This window comes from Dipodomys spectabilis, unplaced genomic scaffold, assembly GCF_019054845.1.
Source record: "Dipodomys spectabilis isolate Male_0828 unplaced genomic scaffold, ASM1905484v1 ptg000145l, whole genome shotgun sequence".
NCBI lineage: Eukaryota > Metazoa > Chordata > Mammalia > Rodentia > Heteromyidae > Dipodomys > Dipodomys spectabilis.
In genome coordinates, this window is record NW_024870822.1 from 18,624,080 (window position 1) to 18,647,227 (window position 23,148).

Below are 23,148 nucleotides of genomic sequence, written 5' to 3' on the forward strand. Positions count from 1 at the left end.
AATATTGTTTGGGGATTGGAGTTTTGTTGTTGTACATTTATTTCAAGTGAGGAGGAGATCATTTTTCTTTAAAAAATGAGTATTTATTATGTCTTACTGATTTCTTTGATTATATACCTCTCCTCCTTAGTTCATTCTCATGTTTTTGTTTTTGTTTTCTCTCTCTCTCTTCGGTTTCTTTGGCTTTTGCTGTCACTCCATTTTTTTTTTTTTACCGTGTTGCATTGGTAGAGCTCTGTATGGCTAGCATTGTATTGTATATAATTAATTTTGCACAAAGGCAAACATTTAGCATAGTAGGTTAATTTTGTTTGTTTTTATGACCATGCCAAAATAATATTCTGGGCTGGTGGAGAACAAAGGACTGTTCTTTAGGACTGAAACTTGATTTTGCTTGTAGTAAGAAGAAGAAGAAAAAAAACAAAAAACACACACACTCACAGATGTTGTTTCGTAAGTGTTATAAGCACTGGATATAAATGGTATTTTTTATCACTTCTGACTAATGTGAAACTGTTGTACGAAAACTACACAAACAAAAGTCATCTGTTTCGACTCGTGTGGGCTTGCCTCACAGTTGCCGGATTTGAGTCATTTTTATGTCTTGTTATTTCATTTATTTATGCAAAATACATGTGTGTATGAACACTTTGTTTTAGCTCCAGCTCTGCCTCAGTACAGGGGTTCAGTAACTTTTAGCTATGTCCTTCAAAATGAAAAGCTATTCAGGACTGATCTGATTGTAAACGCCCCTTTCATTGGCTCAGACAGACAGTAAGGCTGTATCTGAATCTAAATTTTGTGCATACACAGCTTATTCTATTTATTAGCCAAGTTTGGCTCTAAATATCCATGGGAAAGAAGAATGACAATCATAGGGATTACTTCATTTTATTTCAGTGGGGCTTAAACAAAGTTCTTATGACTTTACCATCTCATTTTAGATTTTTTTCTAATTGTGTAAATATAACATAGAAATAGAATTTATTTTTGGTTCATGAATTCTTGGTGAGAAATAAGTTATATGTTTCCTTTTTTCTGTTCTCTGTCCGTATGTGTTGGACTATGCTAAAGGCGGATGTATTTCTGTGCCTTCTAGGTGCAGGGACTCAACTCCCATGAGGGCAGGTAGCGGGCAGCCTGCAGCCCAGGTAGCACAGCCCCTCCCTCAGCTTCTTTGGCAGTTGGGAAACCCAGGTCCACAGACTCTTCCCTTACTTTCTTAGATTGATGAATTGCACGTTCTCCATTTCCAGTTTGGCTAGGAGAGAGTCGATTTGCTTGGTGAACCCACAGAAAACCTGTGTTGTGTGATCATTTCATGGCAAGAAGCATGAGTTACCCATTTTAAAGGTAAAAATCTGTGTCTCTGACTGGCTATGATCAAAAACCCTGCCAAGCCAGTCAAAGAAGGTTAAGAAACTTTATTCAGTGTTTCCTGTTCCATAGTATCTTCAAATCAAAGGTCAAGAACTTACACATTAGGGTCTTCTTTGTCATCGGGAATAAGGACACTGGTAGACAATCCTCTCCTTAGAAAAAATGGGCCATATGGAAAAAGAAGGAAGGAAAGGAAAGAAGGAAGGAAGGAAGGGAGGGAGGGAAGGAGGGAAAGGAAAGGTTCATCTGCGGACATGAGCAACCAGGTCAGCAATTTCTTTACTTCACAGAAGCTTTGTTGTTGTCCCCGGTAGCTGGCTCAACCTTTCAGGAGCGCATCATCACTTTGCTCTATTTGGTATTTGATACCCTCTAGCCTTGTCCTCAAGCCTGATTTGATTTGCCAGGGTCCTAACATGGACTCCAAGGCCAATGTCTAAATTCAGGTGTGGGACTCACTGTGCTATTGAGCTTGTAAAATTCTGGCCTCCCCTGGACATGAACCCCACAGGGGCTGGGAGTGTTTGAAAGGGTGTGATGACTCTCAGGCTGAAATTAAAGGCTAAGTTCTTTGCTTAGGAAGCTAGGTGGTTCCTTTGGTTTTCACCCTCCTGAGCCAGGAGTTGCAGGCACTAGCTGAAAGCTTGGATTGTCTCCGGCCCCTTAGTGGCAAGGTGGCCTGGTCCCTTGAACACCACAGCTGAGGCAGCTGCTCTCAACTCATTCGTTTTGCAAAGAGTTGATTTCCACCAACTCCTTAGGGAAAGGGGGAAAAAAGAATCACTTCATAGTTTTCAAACCTACAAGAAGTCCTGCACCAAGTGCCAACAATTGCAAAGAAATGCAGCTAGAGGAATGTATTTAAATGACTGGGTCTTCCTTTTTTAATGAGCAAGTGACAGAAATGGTGGCTGTGGCCTTGCCTAATGTTGTACACATTGGTCCAAGGCTTGAGTTGGCACTTGAGCTCACTTCTCAAAGTATAATAATATCATATGACCTCACTTGTCCTTTCACAAAAGCACTTGCCTCATTTCCTTAAGCCATCTGTCCCTGACGTGTTTTCTCCCTTAATAAACAGCTCTGTTATTCCTGCCAATCACGTTCTGTTTCTGATGCCATATACTACCCTGTGCTAATATTGATATGCAAACACATTTCCCTCTCACCCCCAGCCCATTGTTTACCTTGCAGAAGCTCATGAACAAGTACTGGGAATGCCAGTACCTTTAGGGCAGAGTGAGGGGGGGTGGGTGAGGTAGGGGCTAAAGGTCTGGCTTCTGCAGGGGGCTTGCCCAATGGATGTGGGTGGCAACAGGAACACTTGAAAGCAATTTGGTGACATTTCTGGCTCACAGTTTCGTATTCCTGAAGAACCACAAGCAGATAGTGAGGCCTCAGTGCTGGTCCTCTTGGAGTATGGGGAATGTGCAAATATTTAACTGTCTAGTGTGCCGCACATTGCAGTCTGCTCATGTGCATTCTCCGTTTGTCTTCCTTTGTCATATGTGTTTTTGCTTTTTTTTTTGAAACTGCAGTCTTTATTGTATCCTTCTCCAGCTTGTTGCAAATTAGAATGCTTAGCATTTATGTTCATTCATTATTGTATTTGCCATGTAAAATTTTTTATTACCTTAGACAAGCTTATAAGCTGTTACTACATAACTTATCTTACTGTAACTCTTTTATTTCCCCACATTGTAATTTGTTTGTAATGTATATTGTGAGATTGTATTCTATGTTAATTTAATCAGCACAATTCACTGACATGCTGGACTGACATGCTGGCTGCTGTTTCAAAGTGTAAAGTTTGTGTAGGGCTGTTGGGACAACCTCAACGCTGTTGTCAAGGTACTGTGCTCTGGTTTCTATGGCAACACTGTGGGTGTGACCCTTGAGATTCTGGGGACATTTAATACACCCTTGAGCAAAATTTAACTGCAGATTTTCTTTGTAGAAATTCTATGTATCATGCAGGTACCTACTTGGCCCATGGCTGGTAACTATTTGGGCAATTAGAAAACAAAAAAGCAAAACAAAAAAAAAAACAAAAAAAAAACCTAGTGTCTATTGCTGCTTTGAATATGTTTGAAAGTCTGAAAATGTAAATAGTTTATCAAAAAAATCTTGTACAGTCCAGTGTAAAGTTTTTAAATGACCTTAAGGGTTGCTATCACATCTTTCTCACGCTCTCCTCTTGATAATGAGAAAAAAAAAAAAAGAAAAGTTTGCTAAGGATTTAAAGAAATGGAGGGGAGGGGAGAAGTTCTTCAAGTGTAAAGGAATGGATCGTTACTCTTAGCTATGTTGCATACACAAACCTCTTGGATTTTGTTGTGCAGTATTGACGTGAGATAAAACTCAACATTGAATAATCTTTCAGTGGTACTTTTCCAAGTCTTCCCCTCCTCTGCCTCATGAATAAGGGAAAAGACAACGTTGAAAGACACACTGTCTTTATCTATCCTGGTGTATGTTGGCACCTTAGCTACTTTTTTTTTCCTTTTTTGCACAAGGTGCTTTCCTGATATGTTAGACATGCCATCCTTGGGTGATAATGTATATGCCATGCTGTGGCTCAGGCCCGCAGGGGAGTGTCTGTAAGAACTGCCTATTTATGCTCATTTACCTCAAGACTGTCCTCTATCCTAATCTAGTTGTCATCACTCCATCTTTTGTACTGCTGTTGACACTTACCAATTAAAGATAAATTTTGTTTTATGACCTCTGTGTGCATTCTGGTCTGTGCCTCACACAAATGGTTCCCCCATGGAGTTCAGCAAACCCTGGCTGCTGCAGCCTACCGGAGCCCTCAGAAAAGTGCTGCCCTCGCCATGCTTGGGCGGGAAGGCAGGGCAGTCTTCAGCCTGAGGAAGACTTGCTGCCTTTGCCTGGAGGGGTCACGCACGACAGCAGCAGGAATTGCCTGTGGGTTTAGAGGGATGAAAAAGACCACTAGGTCCGAGATGGAGTTTTGTCAAGAGACCACGCGAGAAATGTCACTGCCTGTTGGCCTGACTCCCTGAGTGTGAATGTCCCGCTGAGCTGGGCGCGATAGGAGCTCCGGGTCCAGCCTCTCACTCAGCCTGGCAGCTGGCAGCAGAAGGCAGCACTCAGCCCGGCCTATGATGGTCTCATCTCTTCCAGCAAGGAGGTACACCAAAGAGAATGAGCTTCCTCCCCGCCTCCCAATCATATCTGCTCCAAAGGTGTTTGCAAAGTGATTTCTGTGGCATAAGAGTCTGACAGAGGTTGGTAGTGGGTTCCAGTGAGCAGGGCCTTTAAAATGGACCTGTCCAGTACTGGGATTCCCAGGGTGAGTAACCCACACCAGCAGGGTGGACTGAAATGTTCTCCATAGCAAGGAGAGCCTCAGTGGCTGCTGCTTTCGTGTGTGTTCTATTTTAAAAGCCTCAGAGAAAACGTCGACCTTTTATATCAGGCATCCTGTGACCTTTCACAGTAACTCCTCCGAGCCAGAGTGTCCCATGCTATAGACTGCGCTAGAAATCCCTACTGCTCAGGGAATACTGGGGGCAATGAGATGAAGGGCCTGAGTCAGACCTGCAGCAGCAGCAGCAGCAGCAGGGTAACAAGTGAGCATGTACATACAGCTGCCTCACTGCCCACTGCCCTGAGCCAGCAGGCATCTTGGTTAATGTCATGGACTGAGCCAGGTGTAGAGCATGCCTACCTTTGTAGAGTTCCAAGATACTAATCTGGACAATACTCTTCATTGAAACTTTTCTATGTTGGGAGAGCCATTCCAAGTCAGAGCAACAGGGACAAGGGCAGCAACAATCTAAGCGTTTAGGACTCTCGCTGGGCTACCAGTCTCCCTCCATCCAGCGCTGCTGCTGGAGCCTTCCTCTAGGCATGCTGGTCAGAGCTTGGGAAGGACAGATTGAAATGAAGAAGCTTTTTAGAAGTTTGCTCAGTCCTTTCTAGACACCCGCCGCTCTGCTCAGAGATGAGGATTCCTCCTAGGAGGCCCAATCCACAGGTTTCTGCTATGGAAAAGCAAGGAACACAGATGCCCGTGGGGAGAGCAAGCACAGGGATCCTACCAGGCTGCCCTGGGAGCAGCTGGCCACTCATTATCGTCTTCCTTCCTGGCAAAAGAAACGTGGTCTAGGCAACACCCTTTACTTGAGCCTTGCTTGCCGAAATGTGATTCACAAGGCAGCAGGGCCAGCCTCCTCTGAGACCCCCCCCCCAAAAAGACTGCATGGGTATTACTTTCAGAAGTGTTCAATCCAGTCGAGTCCAGTATGCATATGCTGGACACTAGACAGAGTGAGTCACCCAGGGAATTTGCGATCGAATTGGACTAATATTTACTTCTATAGAAGACTAAAAAAACCCTGCACTAATCAGCAAAAAAAAACAAAAAGTCTACCCTCAATACACTATCTGTATTGATATTTCTGTCAACATTACTGCCATCGATACAGCAGAAGATGTTTTAAAAATAGTAATAATTAGAACTAGGAGCCATAAAATATATATATATATATATATAGATATAAATGTAATTTAGCATTTTGAGGCTCAGAACACAGTAGTTTCATTCTCTAACAGTCCCTAAGATGGCTTGCATCATCAACTAAACCTGAAAAGTTACATGGAGGAAAATGATGTCAATTGTCATCCTTAATATGATCTATCAAGTTTCTGATTTTAAATCACAAACAGCTAATAAATATTTCCATGCCTATACTAGGTCTACAGAAACAAGAGCAATGCTGGGTGCCAGCGGCTCACACCTGTGGCTCACGCCTGTAATCCTAGCTACTCAGGAGGCTGAGATCTGAGGATCATGGTTCAAAGCCAGCCTGGGCAGGAAAGTCTGTTAGACTCTTTTTTTTTTTTTTTTTTGGTCAGTCATGGGGCTTGAACTCTGGGCTTGGACGCTGTCCCTGCTCCCTTCAGCTCAAGGTGAGCTCTCTACCGCTTGAGCCACAGCACCTCTTCTGGTTTTCTAGTGGTTTATTGGAGATAAGAGTCTTATGGACTTTCCTGCCCGGGCTGGCTTTGAACGATGATCCTCAGATCTCAGCCTGCTGAGTAGCCACCGGCGCTTGTCTTCCGTGAGACCTTATCTCCAATTAACCACCAGAAATGGTAGAGCAAAATGGTAGAGCACTAGCCTTGAGCTGAAGAGCTGAGGGACAGCACCCAGGCCCAGAGTTCAAGCCCCATGGCTGACAAAAGAAAAAGAAAAAAGAAACTAGTGCAATAATGAGTATATTCTTTTAGTTGAATTTTATTTTTATTTCTATTTGAAAGTGTTATATCAATTTAAATGCAAACTTGGTATTTCCATTCTAAATTATTTCATGCAAAGGGTGAGATTCTTTCTGTAAAATCCCAGCTATAGAGTTGTGATACACATTGAGAAATAAAAGCAGCACTGACATCACTAAGGAACAACACAGGCAGGTAACAAAGTTTAGGCCACAAAACCCAGAAGGGATCATGACCACGGAGCATTGAAGATCATCACGCACAGAGAAGCCACTGGCTCTCACTGGAGTTAGAATATGTTTCATTACAAAAACGAATATGACAGTCGAAATACGAATAAAAACTATTCCTTATGAAGGCCCTTAACTGCATTTCCTTTTAAAGAAATTAACCCACCTAGAAAAAGGTATGTTGCTTTGCATATGAAAATAACAGCTGCTAAATGTCTCGGTGTAAGTCACTGGAGAAGGTAGAAGTGAATTCTAGAGCAGTCATCTTTCCATAGGCCCAGGTGCTTTTGTAGCTCCAGCTACAGAGGTACCTGGAACCCTACATAGGTGCCAGGAAGGCAGGGAGTCAGTGTGTTGAGTGTGTCAGCCAAGCACACCTGCCCTGGACAACTATCTGTCACACAAGACACACTAAAGGATGAATGCTGCAGCTATAAATACAGTACACAGGCCCAGATCGTTTTTCAGGCTGTTGAATCTCGAATGCCTGCCAAACCGAGTGTGATATCTGGGGTTCTCTATTTTTGCAACTTTACGGAGGGGAGTGGCGAAAGTCCAGTTAATTTAAACAAGAAAATCTAGGAAGAGTTAAACTGTCTCATCAAAACTTGGAACCAAAATTCATTGCCTAAATTTTAATAAGCTGTTAGGAGGAAATTAAATTTAACCCTATGCCTCCTTCAAAGTCCACAATAAAAGAAAGACTGGGCTTGCTAAACAAGTTGAGTATTGATTGGTCAGCTTGTACTATGGGGGTCTGACCATTCCAATAGGTGAATTTTATCCCAGTTTTCTGATTGGCTGTCTGAGAGGCAAGTAGTTCAGAAAGTTGAAGACATGGGTGACCCCAGAAAGAAAACAAAGCAAAACTCTACAAAGCTTTGGTGAGGTCAAGTACAGCATTATTTAGATTTTATTGGTTATAAATGACTGAAAGTCAATTTAAATGGCTTATGCAGCAAGAAAGGGATTTGGTGGTTTACATAACTGAAAAATTACAAGAACAGCATGGCTGGGCTGGCTGAACGCAGGTGCGTAAGCAGCAGTCTGGAGGCTCAGTGTCCCTCTCAGCTAGCTCTCTGCTCTGGCTCCCTAAGATATCCATCTCCTCCTAGTTCCTCAGACCTCAGGTGTCGCAGAGTGAAGTTCAACAGCAAAGAGGCTTCACTCTATGGGAAGTGTGCTACAAAAACACCTGAATTGTCTCTCCTAGGCCTGGCTTGGATCACGTGACCATAGTCAAGCTAATCACTAATGTCCAGGAAATGCCGATGATCAACCTCCTCCCCAGAACACAATTCCTTAGTAAATGACAGTCAGTTCTCCAAAGAAAGAACCAGTTACCCACAAGGAAGGAGCTAGACAGTATGTCTTTGAAGTCTGGCACAGATGTTTGAAACAGTTGGAAAGTCAGACTTCTTACGGAAGAGATACTGGCTCCAGGGCAGTGGAGAGACTCTCACGTGAGAGTCCAGAGCTGCCCATGTAGTGCACTGGAGCTCATCTTCAACTGCTGGTTCATGGCCATTTTCATGTGTCTGTCTTCTCCTGAGAGAGGGGACATGCCCATGGGTAAAGGCCTTGTCCATCTCAGTTCATGAGCAGTAGCAGAGGCTAGATATGGAGCAGACATGCTGCATCTGTGTGTAATGCAAAGATGGTTCTAGAACCTCTGCTGCTATGGCTGAGACTGAAGTTCACAGAACAGACCTTCATATTTCTTGCATAGAATTTAAAAATGTACAAATTAGCACATATGGGGTTGCATGCAAGTACACACAAATGTATTAACTGAAGTATGGCATTTGCAGGGGAGAATTCAAATGGTATAATTTCTTAGGAGAATGAATTCACCATCCAACAAAGTGAATACCAGGAAACTGGCACTTGAAAGGTGGGGATTTAAGGCGGGGAGTGGGCAAGGAGATCCACTCGAGGGAGTAGAAAGGAAGGTGGAGAGAATGAAATCATAATCGGTAATGCCTAGCTTATGAAACTAAGAAAATTGAGGGGAGGGGTTGGGAGTGATGGGGGAGAATGAGGAAAGGGGTGACATCAATCAAGGAGCATTGTATCTATAAACTGATATGTTAAAGACAGTAAAATATAATGTTTTCCAAAAATATAACTTAAAAATAACAACTTCCTCTCTGGGAGCTAGTGGCTTAAGCCTATAACCCTAGTTACTCAAGAGGCTGAGATCTAGAGGATCAAGGGTTGAAACTACTCTGGGCACAAGTCCTAGAGACTCCATCTCCCAAAAAACTAGCAAAAGTCAAGCTTCAGGTGTAGCCCCAGTGTCATCTTGCCAGCAGAGCATGTATGAGGCCCTGAGTTCAAATCCCAGTACTGTCAAAATGATGATGATGATGATGATGATGATGATGGTGCCCTTCTAGTTCCTGGGCCTGCTTTAGCAGCACCAGGAACTTAGGCCTTCCTCCTCCTTTTCCACTTTCCTTTCTTACAGTCTCTACAGCTGTGGGTCCCAGGGTAGGCTCATTCCTCTGTCTTACCTGACAGTTTTTCAAAGAATATTGTTTGGGCCATGTGAGGAAAGCCCCAAAGCTACAGTGTCTGCAGCAGAGGTTTCCCAAACTAGCCACAAGTCATGTCTATCCCAACATCAGTTTTATTAAGTAAGATTTTATGAGAGCTCCGCTATGCTCATTTTGCCATGTATTGTCTGCAGCTGTTTTTGTACTCCCGTGGCACTGGAAAGAGGCTGTACAAACATCCACAGAGCCTAAGACATTTAGTAGAGGATCTTTTGCAGAACAGTATTCAGTAACACCTGCCAGGTAGCACACAGCTCTCCTTCATGTGTGCATGGGGATGCACTGAGCCTTGCTGGTCCTCATGAACCCTGGGCTGACCGCGAGAGAGGGAGACTTTGGGCCAGGCCAGGTCTGGAAAGAAACAGGCTGCACTCCAAAATGCCTCAGGGGAGGAAAAGTAATTCTAAGGAGCCTTAGAAGAGTCTTGCAGCTCACTTCATTTAATTCCAGCTCTACCTATGGAGAAGCCTTGAGTTAACACAGTGGTTCTCAGCTGTGGCTGCCTGTGGGCTCCTGGGGATGTGTCAAGTCCTTTCTATCCTAGAGAATGTCTCCTGTCTCAGGTCTCCATAAGTCCTGATTTAATTGGTCTGGAATACAACCCGAGCGTGGGGATTTTACAGCTCTTCCAACTTCACAAGCAATGTAGATGTCAGTCGTTGGAAAGCATTGGGTCTGCTCTGAACAGCTTTGAGGGAGAAGAGTGTGGCTGATCTAGAGAAAGCATGTGAGAAAGGAAATGGTGCTGGTGGATCAACATAGCGAACCACGGACTCTTCGTCCACATCTACGCTGCTGTGTGCCAGTATCCCAGGCATTTAACTTCTCTGCATCTCTATCTGTAACAGAGGAAGAATACTCACCTCATACTATTATTATAAGGATTGTGTAAGCCAGGAGCTGGTGGCTCACGCCTGTAATCCTAGCTACTCAGGAGACTGAGATCTGAGGACAGCAGTTCAAAGGCAGCCTGGGTAGGAAAGTTCATGAGACTCTGCTCCAATTTACCACCAGAAAACTGAAAGTGTCGCTGTGGCTCAAGTGGTAGAGCACTCACCTTGAGCTGAATAACTCAGGGACAGTGCCCAGGCCCAGAGTTCAAGTCCCACAACCAACAACAACAACAACAAAAAAGGGTTGTGTAAGGTTGTTTTTTTTAGACAAGAACTATAGGTCTGGCATTGTTCAGAGTCTGGGATAATTTATCTGTGAAGCACACAGATCGAGGTATCTATTCTCATGGAGCTGACACCTTACTGGAAAAACTAGACACTAAATAAATGCATAACATAATTACAGAGAATAAATAAGATCATTAAAAAGCAAAGCCGAAGGGTGGGACAAGGCTGTTTGGAAAGGGTGATGAGGTGATGTCACTTGAGAGGTGATGTCACCTCTGAAGAGGTGGCATGTGGACAACTGCCTGAGAGAGGAGAAGAATCAGCCGATATGAAGCTAATTCCAGGAAGAGGCAGCCGCAGACTTAAAGACATCAAGAAAGGAGAGGAGAGGATAGAAGGGTCCGTTTATTTAGAAGAGTCTGGGTAAGCCAGAATTTTCAGAGTTCTTGTGGGTCTTCCTAAGGAACTCTATGGGCTGCCCCAACCACAGCGCCCAACTACAATAATAGGTCGTACAAAAAGAGATATTCCCCTGGTGTTAGGTGACTTGTTTCTTTTTTATTCCTCTTTCATGATTTACTCTCTTGCTTCACTGGAACACATCCTCCAGCTACTTCTTGAGAAAATGTGTAGATAGCACCTTCCTCCTTCCTTCCTTGCCTGCCTGCCTGCCTTCCTTCCTACCTTCCTTCCTTCCTTCCTACCTTCCTTCCTTCCTTCCTTCCTTCCTTCCTTCCTTCCTTCCTTCCTTCCTTCCTTCCTTCCTTCCCTCCCTCCGTCCCTCCCTCCCTGCCTCCCTCCCTTCCTCCTTCCTTCCTTCCTTCCTTCCTCCCTTTCTTCCTTCCTTCCTTTTTCTTTTTCTTCTTCTTTCTTCTTTTCCTTCTTTCCTTCTTCTTTTGAAACTTAGTTTTTTTTTAATAAATTCAGCTCAAAATAATTCCAGCTTGGAAGTGATTTCTCATTAGAGTTCTGAAGGGGTCATTTTATTATCCTCTTTTTTCTAGCATAGCTATTGCAAAGTTACCTTCTCTCTTCTGGCATGGCTATTGTTGCTACCATTCAAATTGTTTTTTGTTTCATTTTGTTTTGTTTACAACGTTTCTCTGTCTCTGCTTCACTCATGGCTTGAAAATTCTTGTCCTCGGGATTCTGATTGTGTGATCATTACCCTGGTACAGGTATTCTTCTATTATGTTGTGCTCAGTGGTCCTTTTCAAACTGGAAATTCATATCTTTCAGGTCTGGAAAGTTCTGTTGAATTATTTCTTTGATGATTTTCTCCTCATGATTTTCTGTATCTTTCTCAAGGACTCATTATATTCATATACTAAACCTCCTTGGTCTGGTTTTTAATTTTTTATTCTAATTTTACATTTTAAAAAAGATTTTTGCTCTGTGTTTTAAAGAGATATCCTCAAGGCCAGGCACTGGTGGCTCATGCCTGTAATCCCAGCTACTTAGGAGGCTGAGATCTGAGGATCAAGGATCTAAGCCAGCTCTGGCAGGAAACTCCATGAGACTCTTTCTCTCCAATTAAACAGCTAAAGGTCCAGAAGTAGGTGCTAGCTTTGAGCAACAAAGCTAAGGGATGGCACCCAGGCCCTGAGTTCAAGCCTCAATACTAACCCAAAAGAAAAACAAATAACAACAAAACAAAATCCTTGCCTATCTGATCATGACATTGTTGTTCTGAAAGCCTCCTGTGTGCAGAAGATGCTAATGCTGCACACAGGTGTGTGGCCCACCTGAACTTCTCTCAGGTGCACACTGGGAAGAGCCACGTTCATCTCCAAGTCCTCTGTACTTAGGAGAGGCCAGCCTTATTGCTGAACTGCTCCATCCTAGTCCAAGATGTCAGGAACTCACATTGCTCTGCTTCAATGATCCGAATCCACCAGGATGTGATCGTGGCAGGCATCCAGCAGATGCAGTGGGGGCACTCAGTGACTACCAGGCTTCCTCAGGCTTTGCCCTCAATAAGGTTCCCTTTGCTTCCACTCTCCCTCCCCTGGTAAATCCTGGTGTTTCATCCAAATTCCAGGAGGGTGGGAAGAGAAGAGCAACAGCCCCTGTCCCCTTACCCCGGGCAGGACTCTCCCATCCCCCACCATCTTGGGGGGTCCTTGGAGGCTCAGCTCAATTTATGGTCTGAATCGTCCAGAGTTTTCCATACGTTTAACCTTCACTACAGCAGCAGTTGATTAGATTGTTTGGAGAACTGGGAAGGGGGAGGGATAGAAAAAAAATGTTTATTTGGTTTTAGCATTACCCGTGTAGAAATTAGGTGGGAATTTCCAAGAAATTATGTGGCAATGACGCTATAACTTTCACACGATGGCTGGAAGTAACATTAAAAAAATATTGCCTAGCACAACTCCATATGGACATATGAAATTTCATTCCATTTTACACATGTAATTAAAGTAGCCCACATAATGAAGTACTGTACGTAAAGAGGCAGATGCCTTTTGTAGGTGAAAGATAGCCCAGGAGGGACCAAGACTGACATTTTAAACAGAGAATAATCAAGCAAAGGTGGCTGAAAATTATGGCACATTATTCTCTAAACAACTTAAATTTGATGGATTTCTCCACCCCCGCCCCATGCCCCATGCTAGTTTTCCAGTCACAGGAAAAACAAATACATTTACTATCCTCCTGCTGAATAAAATTCTTTCTCGCCCGTCTGCTTAGGCCAATGAATAGAGAAAGTTGTGAGCCTGGAATCTGATAGGACTGGGTAGAATCAGATAGAGTTGGTGCTGGGTTCAGATTCTCCATTGCCACTTACTAGTGGAGACTCTGGCTAAGCCAGTGCTGGTCCAAATGTGGCTTCAAGCCAGCATGAGCATTTGGGAGCTTGTTTAAATTCAAGTGCAAGAGTGTGACTTTGAGTCTTTGAGGATGGGCTTGGAAATCTGTGCTGTGTCTGATCTGTCCTCCAGCTGAATCTGATGCTTCCTAACTCTGATGCGCTGCCGTCTCTGTCTATGGCTGTATTGTGTGCAGTAGATGTCTGCAATTTGCTGTGGTATTTGTGACAAGATGACTTAGTTTTAAGACAGCATGTGGAAACTTAGTGGCCATATAGACTTGTGGTAAGAGGAGCAGAGATGACCAGGTACAAACCAAATTGCCATCTTAGGAGGCTGGAAAAGCCTACAGATGCTTGGAAATCTCTTTTAACCCAAAGTAAGCAGGAAGAAATAAGATGAAAGTGGAAATCGATGGAATAGAAAACAGACAAGCAATAGAGGGAAAAAAAATCAAAGAAACCATAAGCTACTTCCTTGAAAAGATCAATAAAATTGATAAACTTCTAATGAGACTGAGCAGGAGAAATGAAGAGGGTCCACAAATTACCAGGAAGGAGCAGGAGGGGGAATGGAGGGGGGGAGGGGGAATGGAGATAAATATTAGGAAAAGTCTCTAACTTTCAGTCAATCATTTTGAAGACTAAAATGTAATTTTTAAAAAAATAAAATTAGCAAACTGGCTCAAAAACAGTTGAAAATATGAATAGTTTTTCTTATCTTTTAAGGGAGTTAATTTTGTGATTAAAAGTCTTTCCAGAAAGGAAATTCCACGTCTGGAGATATCATCGGCAGACTCTCAAATAATTACAAAAATTAGTAACATCAAATTGAGCCAGCTCATATTAGAAGCTCAGCACTACCCTAGTATTAAAACCAGTCAAAGTGATTACAGAAAAAGAAAAAGGAGGGGAGTAGAGAAAAGAAGATGGAGAGAGAGAGAAAAGGGAGGAGTGGGAAAGGGAGGGAAGGAAAGAGGAGAAGAAAGGAGAGAAAAGGAAGGGAAAGGAAAAAGGAAAAGGAAAAGGAAAAAGAAAGGGAAAGGAAAAAGAAAGGGAAAGGAAAGGGAAGGGAAGGGAGAGAAAGGAAGGGGAAAAGAAAAAAGAGAAAACAAAAACCATAGGACAATATTTCTCATGCACACAAACACAAAAATACTTAATGTTACAAATCAAATTTCATAATGTATAAAAAGAAAAGTCTACTATGACCAAGTGAAATTTATTCCAGGAGAGTTAGTTTGGTTTAATGTTTTTAAAACCATCAGTATACTTCATACATGGACAGGGCAGATGAGAAAACCAACTGGAAGTCGACATGGACTTTCTCTGCTGATGAAGGATACCTGTGCAAAGCCTACAGTGAACTGATAGCAAATGCTGGGGGTCAGGTGGTAAGGGAAAAATATTCTACAGACGTGGCCGTTGAGCTGACACCTGATGATTAGAGAGAGCCATCCCGGGACTGAGCTGAGGGCAAATCTTTCTAGATCCTGTGATATCATTCCCATGGTCTTCTTGACATGATAGATTATTAGCCCTGTTGTATAGCTGAGCAACAGCAGTGATGGAACCTGTTCAAAGTCACAAAACTCATAAGTCGAAAGGTGTGCTCCCTCCGCAGTGATTGGCTGGTGCGTTAGGTCCTTCCACAGTGATTGGCTGGTGCGTTAGGTCCTTCCACAGTGATTGGCTGGTGCGTTAGGTCCTTCCACAGTGATTGGCTGGTGCGTTAGGTCCTTTCCTGGAGCTTTTTGTCTTACTGACAGTGGCCAGAGACTTTCAACCCCCCCCCCAACTCCCCCCCCCCCCCATGTATGTGTGTGTGTGCCAGTCCTGGGGCTTAAACTTAGGACCTGGGCATGTCCCTTAGCTTTATTGCTTAAGGCTAGCATTCTACTACTTGAGCCACAGTTCCACTTCCAGAACTTTTTTGCTGGATAATTAGAGGCCTTGCTGACTTTCCTGCTTAGGCTGGCTTTGAACCACAATTCTCAGACCTCGGCCTCCTAAGTAGCTAGGATTATAGGACTGAGCCACTGACACCTAGTTTTATTTTGTTTTAAATGAAGAACTGTATAAATACTTAATGTTTCCTCTTAGCTTTGAACCACAAACTCTGTCTCCTGAGGCAGCCCATCCAGAAGCAGGAAAGACAGGCCACTGGTGGGGACAGTGTCTGGGGTCACGGCCTGATTGGGTGCTGGGAGCTGGGCGCAGGACAGCAGGACAGGTCTTCCAGCACCAGGAGGATGCTGCTCCATGCTTGTCAGGAGGCCCGGCTATGCAGTCTGAGTGGCTAGTGGATGGGGATGGATATTATACCCAGGCTCACTTCTCTGACCTCAGGGGTGACTTCTCTTCCTTGTGGATATTCTGAAGACAAAAATTAGTGATATAACCACATGTGGTCAACCCAAGAGACGAAGAGACACGACGATTGTTTTCTGGAAGAGTATTTGACAGGAAAGGAGCAGTCACCACCAGGGAAAAGGCCTCCACTGCATGCTCTTAGGAGTTCTCCGATCTGCTCTTCTCTTCTGTCAGGCCTCTGGGATGGACCTCAGAAAGGACTGGATGCCCTCCTCTGTGGATGGAAGGACAGAGTGTCCTCACGGGGTGTTCTCTGATTGATAGTCTGGAGGCCATCCCCAGAGCCCCTCCCAGATTTCAAGCCCCTTTCACTAGTTTACAATTAAAGCCCAAGCCCTCAGGACAGCCTTGCTGCCCACTGGGCTTTTTTCCCAGTCTCTCTCCCTTCTGCTGAGTTGATAGCTTCCTCTCAGCTTCTCCTGGACTTACACGTGCTGTTCTCTTTTCATGCAAGCCCTTCCCCACACCTTCCCCTGGTTTCCTCCTCTCTGTCCCACAGAGAGATGTGTATCCCTTTCTCATGGCCTCAGGGCATCTGCTGAGACTTCTCCTGCTTCTCTTAGCATAAACTCCCCAGGGTCTCACATCAGGTCTTTTTTTTCCTCTTTATTTTTGCATACCTTGGTTTCCCCATTTAATTCAAAGAGTAAATAAATGCAAGATAGGGAGGTGGTGGCTACTTGGAGAAAAGTGTCCGACAGACTTCTGAAGAATTGCACCAGTCTGGCCATTACCACATCACTCCCGGCTCCCCTACTCTATGCCCCCTTGCAAAACTAGTAAGAAAGAAGGGCTGCTATTGGCTATTGGCAGGACTTTAGTAGAAAGAGACTCTAGAATAGGCTGGGTCTAAGGCAAGGTTGGCCTCTGCTCTGCTGGCATGAACAGAGACAAGGAATAACTTCTTTAGAAATCCAAAGAGCAGATTATTTTAGAGCAGTGGTTATGCCAAAATAGCATCCCGGGAATCACTTAGAGACATTAAAAAATGCATATTCCCAGGCAGCTCTTCCAGAGAGCCTAAATTTAGTTAATCTGAGTGTGGGCTAAGACACCATGTTTTAAAGCTTTTAGGTTAGTCCAATGAATCCCACTTTGAGAGACTTGGGAAAAAAGACAACTTTCCTTTTCTTTCTTATTTTGTTTTCCTCTTCCTTTCTCCCTTTCCTTTTGGTTTTGGAGACTTTGTTCTAATATCCCTTGGAGAATTATTTAGAAAATGCCTGCTGCATCAGGAAGGCAAATATTGGTCTGTGTGAGTGCAGGTGTGCAAGGGTCCTGTATTTTTGAAACAGGAACTATTTGTTCTTTAAAAAAAAAAAAGGTGCTGGGGCTAGGAATGTGGCTTAGTGGTAGAGTGCTTGTCTAGTATGCACGAAGCCCTAAGTTCCATTCCTCAGTATCACATAGAAAAAGCCAGAAGTATCACTGTGGCTCAAGTGATAGAGTGCTAACCTTGAGCAAAAGAAGCTCAGGGACAGTGCCAGGCCCTGAGTTCAAACTCCAGGACTGGCAAAGAAAGAAAGAAAGAAAGAAAGAAAGAAAGAAAGAAAGAAAGAAAGAAAGAAAGAAAGAAAGAAAGAAAGAAAGAAAGAAAGAAAGAAAGAAAGAAAGAAAGAAAGAAAGAAAGAAAGAAAGAAAGAAAGAAAGAGGAAGAAAGAAAGAAGGGAAGGAAGAAAGAAAGAAGGGAAGGAAGAAAGAGAAAGAAAAAAGGAGAGATGCTACATGAAAGCATTATCCTGGTGATTCCGGTTTCTGCTACTAGTTACATTTTACTGCTGGAGTAAGTTCTGTGCAGTCTGGCACTATTGCCCCTGCTCTGGATGCCCACTTGGAACCTGTGGGAAGCCCTGGCACTGCAGCCCCTGGGGGGGGGGGTGGGAGCAGCTAGCTGCCTGTAAGGTTCCAGCTGTGGTTACAAGGTAGAACAGGTAACAGGTCCTCAAGTTTCCTTGGGGTCAGCCTATGCCTCAGGGATCTAGAGGCGGTGATTTTGAAAATAGAGTAGGAGTTGTCAAGGAGTTGTCTTCCAGAAAAATCCAGGAGGATAGCAGCCCTTCTGCATGCTGAAAGCAGGGTGAAGTGAGCTGTCTGGCAAACGTATGAGAAAGTCTGGCCCAGATGGGTCTGGAAAACACAGGCCAGGGCCTGGAGCCTTGTCTAGTAAGTAGGTGAGGGCCCGGACAGCCAGAGGCATGAGCAAATGTGGTTGCCTTTAGCTCCCTAGATTACATGACAAAAACCAACAGGAACCCCCTCTGGAGGGATTCAGGAGCTGTTCGACATGAAATCTGTAGTCTGAGAGGGCGGTGCCTGTGGGTACTATTCAGTAGGATTGGCTCACGCGCAAGTCATTCAGCGCCAGCGCTGGAGCAGGGTGGCCTCCCATGTACATGTTTGTATGGCATGGGGGAGCATTCTAATGTCCTGAGAAAGCATTCACACTGTGTGTAGGAGGACATAGCAACACAGCTGGCCGAGTGCTGAGAAGCCACCTGCTTCCTCTTCTCTTCTTGTCCCCAGTTATCCTCCTGGGGACTCTCCACATATCCTGAGTGTCCCCAGTCTCTGCTGGCCATCCCCCCACTGCCATGAGCTCCATTGCCATCATCCTGTTCTTACTGCCCACACTGGTAGGAAGATGAAGTAGAAGAGGATTGTTCCCTTCTCAGAATGGGGACACCACAAGACACCTCAGCTAGGTAGAGCTAGAACAAACCATCGTTATGCAGTGAGCAATCAGAGCCACCTTTCCTGGCCATGTACATTTCTCAGCACTTGACCACACCCATACTTGTGCTGAGTACTTTCACATACCCAGGGTTACATAGTAGGCCACCCCTCCACTCCTCCAGGGGCAGCTGAGTTCCTTTACTGAGGAGCTGGGAGGCTGAAGATCAGAGGAACAGGGCATGGATAAAGAGGGACCTTTAGTGTTTGAGAGTCCTTTCCCTTTCTCAATGAAATTTTGGCAATATATTTTTATTTAGAACTACCCATCTTGTTCCTCCTTCCCCCGTTGCTTTTTCCTCCTTAGCAATGGAACTTTCTGGAAATACTTTTATTTATTTAGATGGGTGTTTGCAGGTCTCCCAGGGCCTTGAGCTCGCTCCGGTTGCTTGCTGCTTTGTTGGTGCTCTACCATGAGCTGTACCTCAGAACTGGCTTTTGCTGGTTGCTTAGAGATGGAGTGATGGGGACTTTTCTACCCAGGGTGTATTCAAATTGCCATCCTCCACCTCCTAAGCAGCTAGGATTACAGGTGTGAACTACCAGCTCCTGCCCTTTCTGGGAGTACTTCTTCCTTCCTTTAGTCTCTTCCCTATTCCCAGCAACCACTGCCTGCATCACAATCAAGACAGGAGCCACGCTAGGTGTACAACACGCTAGAGTTTCCAAACCTCCTTGATGCCCACGGCATGGATGAGCAAATGGGAGTCTGCAGTGTGTACGCGTTCACAGGCAGAGCCCATCCATCCATCGCTTTGGCCTGCCTGGCACCCCATCTCCCTTCTTGATATGACAGCCCTCCTCACCTTTGTCGGGATTTGGTCTATTACTTCCTAGCTCCTTGGGCCTCCGCCCATGTCCAGGGACAGACAGCAGGAAATCTAGAGAAGTGACGAATCTGTTTCAGAGGGAGGTACTGTAGCCAAAGGTCCCACGCGCAGCCAGTTGAGGTGGTTTGAGGGCTGTGGCTAAGACGCGCTAGGCCAGGGGCAGGGGGGCCTTGTCTGTGCCGGGAGGGACTTTGATCCGGGCCCACACAGCGGGCCTGAGTGGGGCTGAGCAGCCCGAGTAGGAGACCTCTTTCTTCTGCGTGGGGCCTTCGGGTGAAGCAGAGTTAAGTTCACTTTGTGTGGGGTCCCGAGTCCCCGTCATGCGAGTGGTTTTAGCTCCTCTTAAAGACGGGAACAGCGGTCTGGCTGCTGGTGAGGAGCAGAAAGCAGATGGCACGGGCGCATAGTAGGTGCTTCATCAGTACCTCTAGTAGCTGAGTCTTGGGGGGACACCCACAGCCATCCCTCCTGCGCCCCATTCTCCAGCAGCACAGCCAGGCCTTGACCCCCCGCCCCCCGGAGAACCCCGAGTTCTCCGATCGGGGACACCGCCCCCCTCCCTTGGGCTGGGGGCGGGGAGCCGACGGCGATCCCGCTTCCCGCCCAAAGGTGGCTGGTTTGGCTGCTGAGTTCCCCGAAAATTGGTTCCGCATGTTGCCGACATGAGGCCCGAACGTTTGCTCAGCACGCAGTCATGAGGGCCCTCCGGGGAGGCTGAAACCCCACACCACCCGCCATCCGCCCCCAGCTCCAGCCTGCCAAGCCGCTGCCCGCAGCCAACTCCCCGGGCCAAGTAGTGGGAGAGAAGGGGGACCGGACCCTCCCAGCCGCCGGCAGCCCGGGACCCCAGGCGGCGGCCCTGGCGCCACCTGGTGGCCACTTCGGGAACTGCATCAGCATGGCAGCCAGCCTACCCGACCCGACCCCCCCTTTCCCCCCCTACCCCCCCCCCCCCCCAGCCACTTTCTCTCTGCCCTGGCCCTGGGGACCAGGGTGACTTGGTGGAGCTACCAGCTAGAGGGTTAAAATCCCCGAAAGATGTTCCTTCAACCATTCCAGGAACTTCGAGGGCAGGGAAATGCGGTTCCCCAGCCTGGTCTATTTTTAAGACAGCATCCGCCATGCAGATGCTGTGTTTATGGCTGATGTTGTGAGCCAGTGAGAAAAGGCGTGCATTTTAACCAAAGGCAGATGCCAGGGGGGGAGTAATTAGAGTGGGCTGGGCCTATCTATTCCCAGACATGAGCCACACTGGGTCGGGGGGGGGGGGGGGTCCCCTGTGGCTGAGGTTTCCCACGAGGAAGGCCATTGGGCCTTGGCTGGTCTCTGCAGGCCTACGGTGCCTGAAAGAAAGGTCCCTTGCTCTCACCACTCTTCCACGATTATCATGGTAACTATCAACATGACCTTCGCTCAACAAACTCTTTTGTTAGTCAATAAAGGGCAAGTATAATTTCCCCCATTTTACTAATGAGGAAACTGATACTGAGAGTGGCCACAGTGTGTTCTTCAGAAGTCTGAGGCTACCCTAATGGGGCTAGCCTCTGACCAGATAGTGCACTTTCCATAGTTTCCCGTTTTTCACAGGCCAAAGCTGTTCGGAGGTTGCTCACATTGCCCACCAGAAGCTGACTTTACTGTGGATCTTCTTCCTCTTCCCCTCCTCTTTAGATGACTCCCAGTGGTGCCACCCCCCATGCCACCTCCTCTAAGACCCTTTCTAAGCATTCCTGGCTTCTCTTTACCCTTGCCACCATCTCAGTAGGGCCTAATCCCTGAAATCCTATAATCTGATATCAAGAGTAGGACCCTTGACTGTAGCCATCTCTACTACTTGTATTAAACAAAACAGAACAATCTCGGCTATTGTTGAAGAATGTCTGGGACCTGACAGTGGATGGGCCCAGTGTTAGGTGACATGGATTCCAAGGAGACAGAAGACACTGGGTGAATTCTCAAGGATTCTAAAGTTTCCTCTAGTAAAGATGGGCTAATATAGAGCAAGGCCAGATTTGCCAGCTAGGCCTGTTGTAGGATCAAGGGAGGCTCAGTAATGATGAAGTTCCTGGAGGAGGACCGGAAAAATGGCCATGAAGGAGGGCAGATTGGGTTTTGAGAAATGAGTACCATTTGACAGGGGTGTGATCACCACCCTGCAGTTAAGCCAGGAACGCAGCAGGAATCCCTGCCATGAGGGGCAACCTCACCGACATGAGTGCTTCCTGTGGGATCCTAAGTCAGTCCTGTCCTGAAGCAGGCTACACCTCAGAAACCAAAGCCTCTCGCCCATGGTGAAGGGTCAGGGCTACGTTGGGCTAAGTTGTCTCTGATGGAGACTGATGGGGATGCCATCTGTCTCCACCTGACGACTGTCTTGGTTTCTCTGATGAAACCTTTAGTTTCTGAGCTTTGGGGACCTGGCCTGAACCCATAGCAGCTGGCTTGGCTCTAAGGTTAAACCAAACTCTGCTTAGATCCCATTTCCTTTCCAGTTGTGTCTGAAGCTGGCTTTGGATGCCCCCATACTGTCCATTACCCTAATGCCAAGCTCTTCCAATCCCTAGATCTTGCGTCTACCCTCTGCCTCTGCAGTCCTTGCTTTTTTTCTTTTTAATGCCTGACAGGACCTGGTTTGGAGAAGCCTTGAACATAGACCCGAAGAGCGTGGACATTGTATGCGTCTGGTCACACAGCTCTACACAGGGTATACCCTATGAGTGTGCACACTAGAGCCAAGATACCCGGGCAGCAACCTGTGGCTGAATGAAGAGAAGAGGCTGGGGGGTGGGGGTGGAGGGGAAGGGAGTCACATGTCAAAGGGCAGAGCCTGTCATGATAAGAGATAAAAAAGACAAGCTCACACCTGTAATCCTAGCTACTCCAGAGGTTGAGCTCTGAGGATCCAGGTTTAAAGCCAATCCAGACCGGAAAGTCTGTGAGATTCTTATCTCCAATTAACCACTAAAAAACTGGAAGTGGCACTGTGGCTCAAAGTGGTAGAGCACTAGCCTTGAGCAAAAAGAGTTCAGGGACAATACCCAGACCCCGAGTTCAAGCCCCATGACTGGAAAGAAAGAAAGAAAGGAAGAAGGAAGGAAGAAGGAAGGAAGGAAGGAAGGAAGGAAGGGAGGAAGGAAGGAAGGAAGGAAGGAAGAAAGGGAGGGAGGGAGTTAGGGAGGGAGGGAGGGAGGGAGAGAGGGAAGGAGGGAAGGAGGGAGGGAGAAGGGAAGGAGACCCTAGACCCTTGCCCTTTCTGCACCAGCGGGGAGGGTGCAGTGGCCTCGCGGTGCACAGTGCATGTAAGATGCCACGCAAAGTCAGCTCCTCCAGAAGCTCTCCTGGAGTCCTCTTCTCTGCCCTAGGAGGCAGCAAGGCTTGGAGGCAAAAGCATGCCCTTTGGACTGGGGTCACTCTCAGATCCTGTCCCCTCATCTCTATCTATCAACTGTGCAACCTTGGGAAGGTCACTTATCATCTCTGAGCCCCAACATTTTTGCCTTCAGCTAGAAGCGCTGCTACCTACTTAGAGGACTCCTACCATGATTTAATGAGATAGAAATCATTAAAATGCCCGGCACCGCACAGCACCTGGCACTTCTGAAACACTTTATCTTCTGGAAGGTCCGGAGATCATTAGAAAGAAACAAAGCACTGATTGGGTGGATTGGCAGGGCAGGAGGCCAGAGAAGGGATGAGGCAGCCGGATTGTTGACCACGCATGGAGGCACCTCCCCAATACATAGTCTAGAAAGACCCTGCCCTGAGCAGCACCAGGGCCTGTGGCCACTCTGCCATCTCCTGTGGCCTCCTGTCCCCAGCTCTGCTAGGAAAAGTTCCAAGTCTGGACTCCCCACTGGGCTGGGCTAG